The following is a 17,638-nucleotide window of genomic DNA, read 5'->3' as shown; positions in this document are numbered from 1 at the left end:
TTTTTGCTTTTTTTTTGTCTTTGCATATGGTCAAGGACATGAATTTTGTTAAATACATTTATTTTTTGTCTTTTAAATTATATGTATATGTGTATATGTGGGAGTATGTACTTGTGAGTGCAGGTACCAGCAGGGGATAGAAAAAGGCATCTGGTTTCCTAGAGCTGGGGATATAGGTGTTGTGAGCTGCCCATTATATATGCTAGGAACCAAACTTGGATCCTCTACAAGGGCAGTGGGCACTCTTAGCTTCAGAGCCATCTCACCAGCCTTAACATTGATTTTCAAGTGTTCAAAATCTTGTCTTCATGCGGAAAATTTCACTTTCTTTTGACATAAGCCTTTATCATAGTTTTTTAAGAACTATTTTTGTTTTATATATGTGTTTGTCTGCATATATTTTGAGTATGTGCCTGGTACTTACAGAAGCCAGAAGAAGGTGTTGAATGCTCTAGAACTGGAGTTGCAAATGGTTGTGAGCCACCATGTAGCAGCTGGGAATTGAACCCAAGTCCTTAAGAAGAGCAGCTATTGCATCTCTTCTGCTTGATATAATCTTCCTACTTATTTTTACATTACTGTGGCTAATGTTGTAGGGAGCTCTTTCATATTTATATTCATGAAGAAAATTGATCTGGAGTTTTCCTTTCTTGTAATATTTTATTTGGTGTTGTTAGTGAGGTAATGTTATCCTTATAGAATCAATTACACAGTGATGCCTCTGCTTCCATCTCTATCATGAAGAATTGGCTTAATTTCATCCTTAAATGTATGGAAAGTTCTCAGGGAAACATCTGGACCTGGTGCTTTCTTTTTCAGAGTAATTAATTATTGATTCAATTTCTTTAATAGATGCAAGCCTCTTCAGATTATCTCTTTCTTATCTGACAAAGTTCAATAGTTTGTTGTTTTCCAGGAATGGGCTCATTTTATCTAATTTATGGAATTTGTGGTATTGAATTGGCCATAATTGTCTTCTTTTATACTGGTAATATCCACAAAATCAATAATGATGAGACCTATAACTTGTAATGTTGATCATTTCTGTCCTCTCCCCTTCCCTCCCACCTGCTTCTTCCTCCTCTCCATCTTTTTCTTTCTTTTCACTCTCAGCTTTGCCCCTATTCTTTTGATTAGCTTGTAATATCAGCTGTCTTCCTCCTTTTGCTGCCACCAAATAAGAATTAACATATAAAAAGTAGGAAACGTTCATTACTGCTCAGAGTTTGTAGCCTATGAGTTGTAGGGCTACTGCTGTGGACCTGTGGCCACACAGTACACCATGAAGAAGTCACTCCTTAAGATGTCTGTTTACCACATGGTGGCCTGGGAAAGCAGAGAAAAAGAGGAATAAAGCACAAACATCAGCTTCAAGGGTACACCATCCTGAACTAATTTCCTTTAACTAAACTCTACCTACCACTTAAAGATTCTACTACCTACCATTAAGATATCAGCAGGGGTCCAAGGCTTTGGAGGGCCATTTTGACACCAAACCAGAACACCTGCCTAGTGTTTTTCTCTATTTAAAGCATCCTTTTCAAAGCCTCTTTCTTGCTTTTGTTGGTTCTCTTTGTGTTTGCCTTCAGTTCATTGGTTTCTATCTCTCTCTTTTTTAAATGTATTTTATTCTCTTTGTTTTAGACTTATATTGCTCTTCATTCTTTGGTGTTTCAAGGACAAAAGTGGCTGATGAGCTAATTTCAATCCTTTCTTTTTCTGGTTCATGTATTTAATGCTAAAGATTTACCTTTAAACACTGCATTTTTGTGTCTCACCAACTGTCATGCTTATTTTCATTGTTACCATGCATTGAAAATAATTTTACTGTCATTTGAGATTTCTGCAACTCATGGGTTATGTAGAAGATTGTTGTCTTATCTTAAAATATGTGGAATTTTCCAGTTATCTTTCTGTGATTTGATTATGTAGCTTAATCCCATCATATCATAGAACATATTGTGTAGAGTTTCTCATTATTTTAAGGGTTTATAGTGGACTTTAGAGCCTAGAAGCTGGGAGAATGTTCCAAGTGCCTGCTATGAGAATGCATATTTTGCAGTTTGGGGATTTGGTGTGTTATAAATGTCAATTAAGTCAAAATGATTGACAGCCCTGCCACGTCAACTGTATAGTTACTGACTTTCTGCCTTCTTGATCTATCAAGCTGATGAAGGGGTGATCAAATCTCTGACGATCCTAGTGGGTTTCTCTCATCCTACTTACAGTGGTGACAGTTATTTGCTTCATACTCTGACATCTGATTGTTAGGTAAACATGTAGGAAGGTTCATGATGTCTTCCTGGGAATTGTCTCTTATCAGTTCTTCCACATCTTCTTCTTTTCTGGTCTTTCTCCTTGTATAGAAATTTGCTTTATCTGAAATCAATACAGCTGCTCCACTACTACTTTCTTTCACAGCCAAAGAAGCATACTAACTGTGACTTAGGAAACACTTAGGAGAGCTTTGAAAGTAAATGTGTTTTCTTATTAAAGTCTTCTAACTATCCATATATTTTTCTTTCTGGGGAATAAAAGAATGTCAACGTGATTGTATTTTCAGAGTAATTAAATAATCCTAAAAAAGAAAAGAGCAAGGACAAAGACTTGGGTCACCTGATCTCAAGACCATACAGGCAGAACAGACAAAGCAGAATAGTATTGAGGAGAAGTTAGATGCTGAGGTTTCAAACAAAGCACACATACGCTTTTTTGATATGAGGACATGCATCACTCAATGAAGGAAGGTGGGTATCTTCAGCATACCATGCCTGAATGACTAGTCTCCATACCCAACAAATCAGGGAAGAGTGGGGGAAGAGTTGAATATAATCATGACATACCACACTGAATTCTCAAAGAACTAATGAAAATTTTCTAAAAAAAAAAAAACCAATGAATACAGTTATGTGTCTCACATCTTCCATAAAATTTACCTGGAAAAGCACCATAGATCTAAATGTAAACATAAAATTATAATCATGTAGGATAAAATATAGGAGAAAATTTGGGTGTCTTGTGCTTAGTGATTGAGGCAGTGAATGTAATTGGCGCCAATAAGGTCATAGGGAGTGGCATTATTGGGATGTGTGGCTTTGTTGAAGGAAGTGTGCTACTGTGGGAGCTGGCTTTGAGGTCTCTTTTGCTTAATCTTCACTCAATGTCTCAGTCACTCTCTGTTGCCTTCTGATCAATATGTAACCAGCACCACATCTGCCTGCAAGCCACCATGCTCCCTGCCATGATGGTAATGTACTGAACCTCTGCAACTGTAAGTAAGCCACCCCAATTAAACAATTTCCTTGTAAGAGTTGCCATGGTCATGGTGTCTCTTCACAGCAATAGAAACCTTAACTGAGACAATGATAAAACCTTTATGATCCAGGAAACCTCCAAAGTAGGGTCACCACCTACAGTGATTTCAATCCCAAAACACTGGCAAATGCTGGCATGTAAGCAGAACAACAACCAAAACAAATTCTTGCACTTACTGATGGTTAATTAATGAAAAATATTGTCTTCTGACACTTTAGAAGTTTCTGATAAACAGACAAAGCTGTCCACCTGCGACAGCAGCTCTTTAAATGTTTCCTGGGCATCTTTCAAGTTTTACCTCTTATTGAGGAGGCTGAAGCAGGCAGATCAGAAGACAAACCTGAGCCACATAGTGAGAGCCTGTCATAAAAACAGAAAAAAAAACAAAAGGAAGGGAAAAGAAAAACTACCTCCACATACTATCAATCACTCTAGGATTGCATGTAGCATCTTTGTTCATAATTGTTAAAATTGAAGGTATTGAATATCTTTCAATAGATATACAATAAGTGAATTATGGTAGATTTATTTAATGAAGTATTACACAGGGATGAAAATGAATGAGATGCTAATTCATGCAAAATCAGATGAACGTCAAATGTATTTTGCTATGTGAACTGAGCCAGGCTGCAAAGAGTATATGCTATGTGGCTGCATTTCCTGTGGTATTCAGGAGCTGGAGAGGCTCAATGGTTAAAAGCACTTGTTCTTAAAGAGGAATAGGCTAGGTTCCCAGGACCCACATAGTGGCTCACAACCATTTATAATTCCAGTTCCAGGGAATCTGATGCTCTCTTCTGACCTCTGTGGTTCACATGCATACATGTGGACGAAACATTCATAAATAAAGCTATGACATTTAGGGAAAACAAGCCAAGAGATTTCAGAGGTTTGGATGGGAGCTAGTGAATGACTGGGGAAAGCACATGGTCAAAACTTTAGATGGTGGGTCCATATTCCTGTTTATGTACCCAGTTCATAAGCTCCAAATCATAAAAACTGAGTCTCAGTCACTCTTCTATTGCTGTGAAGACACACTGTGACCATGGCAACTCTTATAAACAAAAGAATTTAATTGGGACTGGGTTATAGTTAGAGGTTTAGTCTGTTGTCATCATTGTGGCACACAGACAGACATGGTGCTGGAGAAGCAGCTGAGAGTTCTGCCTCCTGACCCATGGGCAGCAGAAAGAGAGACTCTAGCCCTGGCATGGCCTTCTGACCCCAAATCCCACCTCCAGTGACAAATGTGTCACCTCCAACAAAGCCACACCTACTCCAACAAGGCCATACTTCCTAATCCCTCCCAAGTAATTCTTATTCAGCCATCACACTGACCATGAAAATGTCAGTACGACCAAAACAAATCAAGTATGATGTTTGGGATCCCAGGATGGAAGATGAACTGTGACAAATGATTTCCATAATATAATGAAAGCCTCCAATAGTCTCACATGAATCAACAGACAGAAACATTATCTGACTCAGGGAACACTGGAAAAAGTTGTGTAAATGGAGACTTTTCTCCAACTCTCCCGGTCCCAGTAGATGAGTTTTTTTTTCCTACCTGTCTGCTCCCAAATAACCATGCAGAGGCTTAATATCAACTAAAATTGTTTGCCCAATGGTTCAGACTTCTTACTGACTAGCTCTAATGATAAATTAATCCATTTCCATCAGTTTATATTTTACAATGAGGCTCATGGCTTGTTACCTCATAGCTTGCTTCCCCGTTGACTAAATGGAGTCCCTTCTACTCCACCTTCTTTCTCTCTCTGTCTTTGTGTGGATTTTCTGCCTGGCTTTACTCTTCTTGGTCATTGGCTGAAACAGCTTTATTCATCAACCAATAAAAGCAACACATTCACAGCATACAGAAGGATGTCCCACATCTAAGATGTTTTGATTAGAATTTGTAAAGCTAATTGGGTGTCCGTGGTGTGTGTGTGTGTGTGTGTGTGTGTGTGTGTGTGTGTGTGTGTGTGTGTGTGTGTGTGTGTGTTACAGCTGGTAAATTTATTGCTCCTGAGGGTATATATTAATTTTGGCAATCTTTTACATGTACTAGAGCTGAGACAGTATTTAAATATGAGACAAATGATGGGAAAGTTTATTCTGCTGAAGAATAAAGTATTAAATTAGTAAGATTCAAAGTCAGAATGGGTACTGTCTTACCTGAATGAAGTCAGATACATCATTATAAAATCACATGCATACATATAGTTAAGTAAATTGTTAGCTATATGTGAAGGTAGCATTAATTATCTATATGATACCCAGCTTTTTCTCTGTGAGAGCCTTTTAGAATCAAACATGCTGAGCATCAGAAAGCACACCTCTCTTTTCAATTATCCCCCATTGGAGAAATAACCAGTTTTAGTGATTTAGACAAAAGGTTAAACATGGATAAAATGAAGAAATAAAATAAAGGGTGGGGATAAGATATGCAAAGGAGCCTATTTAAAACTGAAATAAAATCAACCAATGCTAAAACCATTTGAACCATAAAGTAAATAGCAGGGTATTGCATGATAAGCCAAAGTAAATACTAATGTGTCATACTGAGATAAATAAATAATTGAACAGATAAATGTGTGAGAATAAACATTCATACTAATGTAATCAAAATAATATATGTGGACAACCCCCCTTCCTGGTGAGGAAATGTGTGTTCCCCACCCTCTATGGACACTGAATTCAGATTAGACTTGGTCACTTCCCCTCAGAGAGCAGATAGGAAAGTCAAGAAGTTTTTAGATTAGAGATATCTGCAAACCTTGCCTTACAAAAACTAATGTCATTGATAACACAGCATTGGGGTCACACATTGCTCACTTTGCAGTGATAAAGTATTCCTGTAGTTGTCTTCTTCCAAACACATAGCTCTGAGATAATTATGAGGAAAATGTCTGAACCCATCACTAGGGGACATTCAATAGAAGCTCTGCAGTTCTCCTCAAGATTGAAATTCACAACTGAAGAACTGTTCATATCAGAGGGAACTGGAGAGACACAAGGACTAAATGTGATATACATTCCTGGATGGGAGCCTGGAACAGAAAATGAGCATTCATGATGGGGGAATGATCGGAATGAAACCAGGGCTCTGTTAAACCTAAGATTTCAATGTCAGTTAGGCACCATCACATAAAATATTAATAATAATGAGGGAATCAGAATATGAGAGCTGCCTGCTATGATGCCCCAGCTTCACTGAGCGCCTCGCAGGATTCGCATACTACTACTACATGCTCTTTTTGAAAAGGCGATTAATATTTCCAAATTTAAAATAAATCATGTTTTTGGAGGGTATATATTCTGCATGTGATAATCAAAGGAAAACAGTCTATCCAAAAAGACCACACATTTCTGTTAATGAGCCATGGAAGTCACTGTGTAACAGAAATATTTCTGACCTCCAAACCTAAAGAAACCATAAAAAAGATCTCAGATCTCATTATCTTCATGTAAAATGAGTTATCGTGCAGGATTTCTTTTATTTAGAGTAGATGGTGTTTCGTATTTCTTCCTTGAAATTCTTAATTTCGCTAGCTAGGCTATTCTTAAATTTAATTGGGAGAAAAGACTTAGAGTGCCCTAACTAAGCCCATGAAGTGTTGGTAAGTCCCCTAGTCACACCGCATGTAATGTGAGAGCTATTTTTACTGTGGTAGGTGGCTGACTTGCTCTGAAAATATTAAAGCTCAAAATAAGCCCAGTCCTAAAAAGCTAAGGGGTATAGGGCTATTTTCGGTTTGTTCACGGAGAGGATGCTACAACTGTAAAATTCATAGCATGCTTAGCCTCCACCTAACAGGGACATAAAGCTCCAGATAATAACAATCAAATAATGTTAGATGTGGGTATTACATAGAGAAACTCTACAGTATATGAAAGTGTGATCTCTACCACAAGGAAAATGTCAATTACCTTCTTTATAGTTCTAGAGTCTAATGTGTGATAAGTAGGTCAGGTGAATGGATGATAGAATGTGTACTTTCTATCCATCGATAGTGTTTCATAGAACCTGTGATGAAATTTAATTGCATGCATTTATTAAACGTATCAAAGAAATTATGATTTTCTATTTGGAAAACACAGCTTTATGTTAGTGCTTTTCCTCTCTCATGCCAATATTCTTGTATTTGGCATGGAATCCATTTCATTAACAGAAGTTTAGCCCCGAGAGGGAAACAGCTGGAGTGCAGAATCAAGAAGCTTTGGTGGCAAATAAATAAATAAGTATGGAAATAAAATCAAAGCCTCGTGCTAATTTACTCAATTGCAGAGCCTCGTTGATTCTGAACAGTTTAAGTTATATTTTATCTTATTTTGTGGAACATTTCAACTAAGGAAAACAGAGACAATTATGGTGATGGCGAGTTTTCCTGTCTTAAATACTTAAGCTGACTCAGTTCAGAGAAGTTTGCAGCAAACACACAGCTTTAGGGGAGTTTGTGAACAAGAAAAACAGCATTTCTCTGGCCTCTTGCATCTAATCTATTCTTCTACTAAAAGGTAAATTTGACATTCTTCCAACTACCACTAAAACTGTCAGAAAATCCTTTAAAATTGCATTTTAAAAAATCAATAGTGCCCCTTCACATCTTTTAAATTGGTCAATTTTGATTTCCTTGTTCCCTGAAACACTGTGGAATTCACTTGTGTATAGATGACCTAAGCCAGTCATTATGAAAGTCATTAAAGACAGACACCAAATTTAGAGAGTTAGATATTGTAAGGCTGTATTAAAATGTGTCCTTAGGCGCCCTTAGGAGGAACTACTATACAATTCCTTGAATGTATGTACCATCTGCTGGATCAAGGCCAACTAATTAAAGTATGGTGTATATTTGGTTTAAAATATAGTATTCCAAACACACAAGCATGTCTTTTAAACAAAACAAGAAAACCAGATGTGATTTCCAGCCTTAGAAGGGTTGTAAACAGTCTTGTCCCGGAATTAGGGACAGTAGGAAGGACTGTTTCTTTCCTTTTGTCTAACTTAGAAGAGTCCTGATAGGAACTGTTAGTTTTGTCTTTCTTATTTGGCAAGTGATGCATATCCTCCCCAACTCAACAGGACACTGTTTGCACAGAGATGATACATGTACCATTTACTTTACAAGTTAAACTTATTTCAAGTTAAATTGTAATTAATTTCCTCTTGGGATTTTAAGGTGGGGGGCATTTCCAGGACTCAGTGTTGTGAAAAAAATGATTAATTTTGTTATGCAGAGTGGGTTATGCTTTCAAATAGGAAATGGGCAGCAGACACAGAGTCTATTTTTAAGAACCTTTTTTATTCTGAAGCAACTATATATTCATATTTGTGTAAGATGCAAATTAATAATGAATGCAGACATAAATAATATATGACAGATATATGTAATCTACAAGCACACCTCTTTCAAATTGTTCAAGATGCCCTTAAAATATCATTATCACTCTACTTGGAGAGAATTATTAGCTTATGCACTCTGTACTCTACCACTGTCAGGTAAAAGGAAAACCAAAAGCCATATTTAGTCTGTGGACTTGGCTCTCTCTATCTAGTGAGGTGGTCTTGGCAAAGGACTATAACCTAACGCCTTCAGGTAGGTGGAGAGTGATGCACATGGCACCCAACTCCTGTGAAAGATTGCACACTTGCAAAACTGGAGTATCCTCCAGAGAGCCAAGAAGAAGGCTGCTGAGTTTTCATGGGTTCTTTTCACTAGATGATCACTTTTAGATGATTTGGGCGTGGCTGGAAAATCCTCTCATATTCTAAGCACAATCCCACTATCTTCTTGGATGTGGCAAGGCCCATTTCCTCTGAGTACCTGCACCCTATAGAGAAGGAGGAAGCCATAGGTGCTGCTCACCCTATATTTCTGTCTCTTCCATGTAGGAGGCCTGAGGCCACCATGGCATTTCCAATGCCAACTTACTATGCAGTAAGGATAACAGATCTTTGCAAGAAGAAGAGTAATGATGGACTCTGAAAACATCATGGTGAGTAGCAAAGGAAAGGTGTTACATGTTTAAAGAGTTTATAACTGGGAGCCATCTAGAAAGATCAGAACCGACCATTAATGCTTCTCAGCCATTGCTGGAGTTCTGAGGCTGCTTGAAGCTCTGATGGCCTGAGGTTTTGCATCCCTAATTCCACTAAAGCTGCATTAATAATAAATGTAGAAATAACTAAGATGTTCATTTATATTGGATGAATAGTCACCCAGGGCCATGAAGAGCCAGGTCTGAGAGCCAGGGTCAATGTCTGTGACAACAAACCTTGGACAGATCTTGTTCTTTCACCCTATGCTGCCCCTGTGAGCCCCTGCTCGGTGTACGGGGAGCCTTCCTGCCTTCTTCTCTTCAGCAAACTCTGTGACTTTCAGTGGCCACTGTGGTCTTCTGGAAGGCCCTGTCTGCAGATGACCTCATACACCACTATCACAGCAATGGCTGGGGCTTAGATGAACAAATCTTGCTTCAATACTTCCTGTACACTACCCAGGACTAGCTCACCATCCTTTCGGGATTATTAACACCATGTTACAATGAAAAGCATGCATTCCCCACTTTTGAGTCTTTTTGCAAAGTGCCTGTTAAAAAGCAACCCATGATGCCCTAACAACTCATTAGAAAATAAATTTTAGGGAATAAGTTTTACTTGACTGGTTTAAAAAAAAAAAACAGCTTTACAAAATAGGTTGGCTCACCCATGTGGAAAGGACAGCAAATTGGCTCTTGCTCAGAATGCCTGGAAAGACAGTTGACTTAGGCATCCAGGGATTTTTTTTTTCTGAGATACATTTGATGCCTTAAATATAGCTGGCTTCTCATTGCTGTTTGTGTTTGTGTAGTCCAAGTCATGCAAAAACCATGCAAACTCAAATTATAGCTCATGGTACAAGAAGCAGCACTGAACAACAACAACAAAACAACAAAACAAAACACATAGCAACCTCCTTGTAGGTTGCTTTCGATAGTAAATATTTCTACACAACCATGGTTATTTTGTGTGTCTGGGTGACTTGCATGCATTGTATATCTGTGGAACATTTGCATGCTTTGTGTCTGCAGAGGCCAAAAGAGAGCATTGGATTCCCTGGAACAAGACTTATGAATGGTTGTGACCATGTGGACACTAGGGATAGAATCTGGATCCTCTGAAAGAGTAGCCAGTGCTCTTTTTTTAAAAAAAAATATTCATTTATCTTTATTTTACGTGCATGAGTGTTATGACTACATCTATGTTCATGTACCAAATGCATGAAGCTCCTGAAAAGGCCAGAAAAAGATATCAGGTCCTCTGGACCTGGAGTTGCATATGATTTTGAGCTACTACATGAGTGCCAGGAACTGAAACCGCGTCCTTTGGAAGAGAAGCCACTGCTCCTACTGCTAAGCCATCTCTCCAGTCCTTAGCTATTTTTGTTTTACCAAGAGCTTAGTTAGTAAAGAGTCTTGTTTGTCCGCTCATTTGTTTCAATAAATAAGTCTATGAACACCGGTCTATAGAGTGCGTTAAGAACTAAAAGATGCAAAAAAAATGTATATCATGATTAGAAAAGATGAATTATATTGTTTATAATATATGTTATTCAGGATTCTATATTAAAAAGTTTTCTATTCAGCAAAAAGTGTAATACACTGTTCAGCAATGAGAATAAATGGGCTAGAAAGAGGTGCATAATATGGGTAAACCTCTCAGGATAGTGATCCCTTGATAAGACCACAGAAGATGTACTCTTGTCTGATGGTTTTAAGCAGAATAAAAAGAATAATTAATTTTTCGCCCAGCTTTGTGGCGCACGCCTTTAATCCCAGCACTCGAGAGACAAAGGCAGACGGATCTCTGTGAGTTCCAGGCCAGCCTGGTCTCCAGAGCCAGTGCCAGGATAGGCTCCAAAACTACACAGAGAAACCCTGTCTCAAAAAACAAAACAACAACAACAAAAAGAATGATTAATTTTTGTTGGAGAAAATCAGGGTCAAATCCCTGCATGAAGGTGTTTGCATACTGACAATAATCTGATTGCATACTCAAAACTTCTTCACTTATCTGAATACATGCTAAAAGGCAACCAAACAATTGTGAACAATACCAATAAAAATGAAGAGCAAAAAAAAAAAAAAAAAAAGAACAACAATGCAAAAGACCTTCTCAGCATGAAGGTCTAATCCTCAAACACCACTATTCTTTCTTCTCCCTTCTTCCCCTTCTCACTGGCCAATAACTCTCTCTAGTGGCAACAAAACAGGGGCTCATTCAGTTCTACCCTGTAGAGAGTACAGTCTTTCTTCATAAGTAGCTTGATTTCAGAAATGGTAAAGATTTATTATTATATGTCCTGGGTATTTTCTCATATTATTTCCTGGTCCATAATTATTTAGGAAACTGGGCATTTTGAATAATATACCCTGGCCATGGTAAAATTCTGTATTTTCTGTGGGGGTAATTTGTTGATGCTGATGCTTTGCTATTTGTTCATTGAATGACTTTCTTAATCAGCTCTCTATAGTCTGTATTCTGTAGGTTCTGAAGTCTATGTTTCATCAGCCTGGTGGTCAGCAACTGATTGCCCAGTTTCCCTCAGTGTTTGGCAGTAGTGAGTCTCCCAGCTTTTGTTGTAGGGCTTTGTGTACATGGTCTTCCTTTGGAGTCTGTGGGGAAATTTTCCAGGATCCTCCAAATCTTTGGATGTTCATGTAGATCCTTTACATAAAACATCATAGTGTGTTTACACAGTCTGTACATGTACCCATCCTTAGTAACTGTAACGCCTAGTAGAAGTCAAATGCCTGTAACACCCAGTAGAAGTCAATTGCACAATGAAAATGCTAGGAAAATGTCTGTATATGTTTAACATGAACACAGCTTTTTCAGTTTTTAACTTCTTGGTACAAACAGAGCCCATGGATACACAAAAGAAATACATGGACTGTACAATAAGAAATATATCCAACAAATGGACAGTTGATAACTCAGCTTTAATCCTTATTTTCAGTTTGTAAAGAGCCTCAAGTTCACCTAGAGGTCACAATCCAGAGTCTCCAGAGGTCACAATGCAGTGCCTTTTCCAGTGCCTCCAGAGGTCAAATGCAGTGCCTTTTTTAATGTCTCTAGAGGTCACAATGCAGTACCTTTTTGAATGTTTCTCAAGCATACACACAATAATACCAATTCTGTGGTATTGTAGATCACCTCCTAGTCAGAGGAGTTTCTGCAGAACAGCAGGCTGGTCACACAACAGCAACTTTCTGGTTGGGGCACTTTTTTTTTTTTACCTTTTTTTTTATTGGTTCAAATTAGGAACAAGCTTGCTTCACATGTCAATCCCTTCTCCCTCCCCTCCCCCAAACTCCTCAAGCCCCCACCCCACCCCCTTCCACTCCCCAGGGAGGGTAGGGCCCTCCATGGGGGCTCCCCAAAGTCCACCACATCATCCTGGGCTGAGCCTAGGCCCTCCCCCATGTGTCCAGGCCAAGAGAGCATCCCTTCACATGGGATGGGCTCTCAAAGTCCCTTCTTATACCAGGAAAAAATACTGATCCATTACCAGGAGCCCCATAGAGTGCCAAGGCCTCCTCATTGACATCCACTTTCAGAGGTCTGGATCAGCAGTCTGGGGTCCATGTGCTCCCCCTTGTTCAGGCCAGCTCTTTCTGTGGGTTTCACCAGCCTGGTACAGACCCCTTTGATCTTCATTCCTCCCTCTCTGCAACTGGGTTCCAGAGTTCAGTTCAGTGTATAACTGTGTGTGTCTGCCTCTGCTTCCATCAGCCACTAGATGAGGGCTCAAGAATAGCATATAAAGTAGTCATCAGTCTCATTATAGGGGAAGGGCATTTAGGGTAGCCTCTCCACCATTGCCTAGATTGTCAGTTCGTGTCATCTTTGTAGATCTCCAGAAATCTCCCTGGTGCCAGATCTCTCCTCAGACCTATAATGGCTCCCTCTGTTATGGTATCTCTCATCCTGCTCTCCTCTATTCTTCTCCCGACTCAACCTTTCTGCTCCTCCATTTCCTCCTCTCCCCTTCTCTTCTCCTCCTCTCATTTTGCTGGCTTTGCCACTTCTATCCATGTTCTTCTATTCAATGTGGTCTCCAATGCTGGTTCACTATGGTTTGCCAGACCTATCTTTAAGATTGCTATGGAATCTGAGAAAAGGGGAGGGGCATAGGAAAGGTTCAGGGGTGGTCTGACAGTACTGAAATGGTTCTGTTCCTTTGACTATCACCTTTTCTAAGTCTCCAGAATTCTGAAAGTTTTGTCTTGTGAATTATTTCCAGCTTTTATTTGTTATTTAATTTATGAATTTTTTAAAATTTATTGAGAATTTCATGTAGGCACATAATGTGTTTTATCAAATCTAGCCGTATTCCCTCCCCTCCAACTCTTCCCATATCTCCACCACCAGTACTCTCACCTCCCAAAATCCAATTCTGAGTGGAACAAGAGGGCTTGACAAAGTCCCAATGGCAGAGGAGCGATTGGCACTTGATGGCTGCTGGGAGGGAGGCAGTCGCTTTTCTTCAGGGATATGGTAACTGAGAGAACACCTATACTCTTGTAAATGGCCCTACACCCATGCACACATACATGTACTCAGTGAGTTTTAAGAGGAGTACATGAAATTGGGAGGGGAGATTAGATTTTGGTTTAATGCCCTCAACAGTTTTGTCCTGGCTGATGTCACCATGGGCCATATAATAATGGTGTTTAAATCATGGCTGTAACCCTGTTTCTTTACATTCTGCATGGTTGTTTATTGTTCAGTCAGAGGCTACCATTACCCATAATATTCCATTTTGTTGAATGAAGTGACAGATGGTTTTGTCTGGGAGTTGTAGGGGGCAAAAGCTGAAAACAATCACAGGGTTTCATTCTTAGCAGCAGCACACAGCCATCCCCAGATGATCAATATTTGTCTCATTTGATAAAAGATCCATAACAACAGAATTGTGTTTGTGTTTTGTGATTTGAAGTGGATGTATCATCTCAATTTGCACAGCTTTTCTCCTTTTTTGATAAACATTTATAAAATGTTTTTGATGTCTAGTTGGTCTTTTCTTGCTTTCATTCTTTCCAGGTGTTAATGCAGAAACAAAGCCAATTCTGCCTCTAGTCTCATGATTCTCATGGCATTTGTATTATTTGCAATTGCGTCTTGTCAGCATGACCTCAAAAGGGGAGAAATTCCACAGCTGCAATTAGTCTTCAGGCACCTCAGAATAATTGGTGAAATGTTCCTTCTCATCCTCCCTTCAAAATATTGGTCCATCGGCACATACTAATGCATTTATACACAAGCCAGACAAGGTCAGCATCTTTTAGACTGTGGACTCTTCATGACTTTGGAGTGTTCTCATTATTCTTATCCCATCTGAGAACCCAATTTATACACACAATTTATGCCTTTGTGTAAAGTCTGAAAACCAAACATTATTTGGATGTATTGATCATGAAACTCAGAAAAAACACAGCATTGTGACTTTCCAAAAATTTTTACACAAACATTCTGAGACATATCTCTTTCAGTCATCTCAGATTCCCTCTGCCAGTCTGGGAATATGGTTTTCAAATAAAAATTTTATCTTAGTTTATAAATATTCTGGGTGTATGATTAAAATAATAAAAGTCTAGTTTATCCATAATGGTGTTGAGTCATTCTTATCTTTATAGATCACCCTTAACTGTCTCTTTTGAATCTTGGCGTGATTGATGTTTAAGTAATATTGCTGTTCATCTCAAAGTTCAAAAAGTCTGAGAATGCACAATGTCTCCTAAAAGAAGGTAAGATAAATTGAACAGATCTCACAAGATAAAGGGAGTTAGGAATTAAAGCATGGAGCAGGGAAGACCTTACTATGTCCCACATCTGGCTGCAGAGCTAATGGCAACAGGTATCTGATGGAGGAGAGAGAACCACCTTTCTTTCAGTGAGGCAATCATTGTTAGGTTTCCCATGTCTCAGTGAATGACTCCACCCACTTATGCATATGGCCAGCACTAGGTGAATTTAGTGGGTTATAAAAATATAAAATATATGATAGGGTGGTGTTTGTCAAAGCTTGAAGCAGGTACTGGGGGATGGATATGACCCAAGATACATTGTAAACATGTTTAAAATCTTCAAAAATTAGAATAAAGTCTATGAAAAAATGAAAGAAACCAGTCCAAAGTAATTGTGATCAAAATTTCTTACAAAAAGGATAACGTCAGATAAACTTTGAGAACTTAAGACCAATGGAAGGCTGGATACTGCAACTCAGTGGTGAAATGGTTGCTTAGCACGTGCTAAGGATTGGGGTTATATTCATAGAACCCCACTAACAAGTTATGATGGCTTGAATGAAAATAATTCTCATGTGTTTGAATACTGGGTCCCCAGCTGATCGACATGTTTGAAAAGATTAGGAGGTGTGGCCTTGTTGGAGAAAACGTGTTGCTGGGGATGGGATTTGAAATTTCCAAAGATCACAAAATTCTCTCTCCCTCTTGCTTGTGGATAAGTTGTAAACTCTGACATTCCTATCTGCTGGTTGTCATGTCCCCTGCCATGGTCTAGGTCTTTGAAAATGTGAGCCCCAAATAAACTCTTCTTCCTTTGTCATGGTGTCTTATCACAGCAATAGAACTAAGGCACAAATAAACTGATAAACAAACCCTATAAGCTTGGGAACATTTAAATTTGACCCAGACTTTTGTTTTCAATCTTATAAATTCCTATGACATTCTTAAGGTGGAATGTGCAGTATGTATTCAACAGTTCAATATCCCATCAAAGCTGGTGAGAAACACCTCCATTTTTGTTGCTTTCTTCCTCCAGTGTGCTGACAGAAAAACTTACTGAGGACAGTATCTGATAGCAGCTTCTCTCTGAGTCTCCCACTTTTCCATCCATTCTGGTGATAGAGAGGGAACACAGGATCTGGTGGCAGCAGGGTTCTGACTTAGAGGACACTGGTGCCAACTGGCTTCACTCTCTTCAGGCCCAGAAGATGCTGAGAGAACATTTCCTCTCTCATGGGTGCTTCCTTGACTTCCTCAGAACCCCTCCTGTAGGTCAATCTGCTGGCTGCATCCTGCTGTAATCCCTTGACGTTTTCTGTAGCATCCCTTACCACACACACCATCTCTCATTCCTCAAGTTTCAAGAAAGGTTAAGTCACACAGATGCTCAGTCAAATTCCATCTTCCTCCTAGGAAATTTACTTGTTCAGGCATCAAAATAAACCCAGGATGACTCTTGTTACATCCAATTCCACATCTGATTTGGGGGAGAGAAATGTACACACACTTGGTCCCCTATTCAGAGAAACTGCTGCAGTCCCCTAGCTGATGATTTTTGTTGTAGCTTTCGTCTTTATTCTTTAAGCTCTTACAATAGTTCTCTTTTTGCTACTAATTTATTTTTCTTAAACAGTTATGTTTTTATTTGGTGTGTGTGTGTGTGTGTGTGTGTGTGTGTGTGTGTGTGTGTGTGTGTGTGCAAAACACATGGAGATGAGAAGTCAACTGGCAGGAGTCAATTCTCTCCTTCAACCATGTGAGTTGATCCCAAGGATTGAACTCAGGTCATTGAGTTTTGCAGCAAGCACCTTTACCCACTGAGCCATCTCACTGAATTATTTTGAAGTTGATTTGGATTTTGATTTATAGAGGCAGGGATCAGACCCATTTCACTTCCAGAAATCTTAAAGCAAACTTTCCATATTGCTTCACTGAAGCCTCACTTTCCTTTTTTAATATTTTATTTTTTATTCATTTTACATAAAAACCACAATCCCCCCTCCTTCCTCTCCTCCCTCCCACTCCCCAACCCACTCCCATCCATTCCTTAGAAAGGATAAGGGCTCCCATGGGGAGTCAACAAAGCCTGGCATATTCAGTTGAGGCAAGACCAAGAACCCCCACACACACCAATCAAGGCTGAGCAAGGCATCCCACCATATGCTCACTTTCTACCATTGAGGTAAAGAGGCAAACACCCACCTGTGCACTCATACACCCACTAGCCTAGCTCAGACCCTCTTTCCCCTGTGTTTTGGTAAGAAAGACAGCACATAATTCTCAGAAGACATTCTCTTCATAAAAACTTTATTCTTTCTCACTGAAATTCCTTACCATTTGCTACCCCCAAATTAACTGTGGATCATTTCTTTTTGAAATTCACATCTTAGTCCAGCTTATAAGATGCTGCATTATATAGTGTGTTGCATATCTGGACATCTCCTTCAAAACCTCCAATATACTGTCATTGACCTTGAGGGGACATAGAAATAATAAATTTGACAAAACATATATATATATATATGTATATATG

Source organism: Cricetulus griseus, chromosome 3 (assembly GCF_003668045.3).
Source record: "Cricetulus griseus strain 17A/GY chromosome 3, alternate assembly CriGri-PICRH-1.0, whole genome shotgun sequence".
NCBI lineage: Eukaryota > Metazoa > Chordata > Mammalia > Rodentia > Cricetidae > Cricetulus > Cricetulus griseus.
This window is presented reverse-complemented; position numbering follows the sequence as displayed.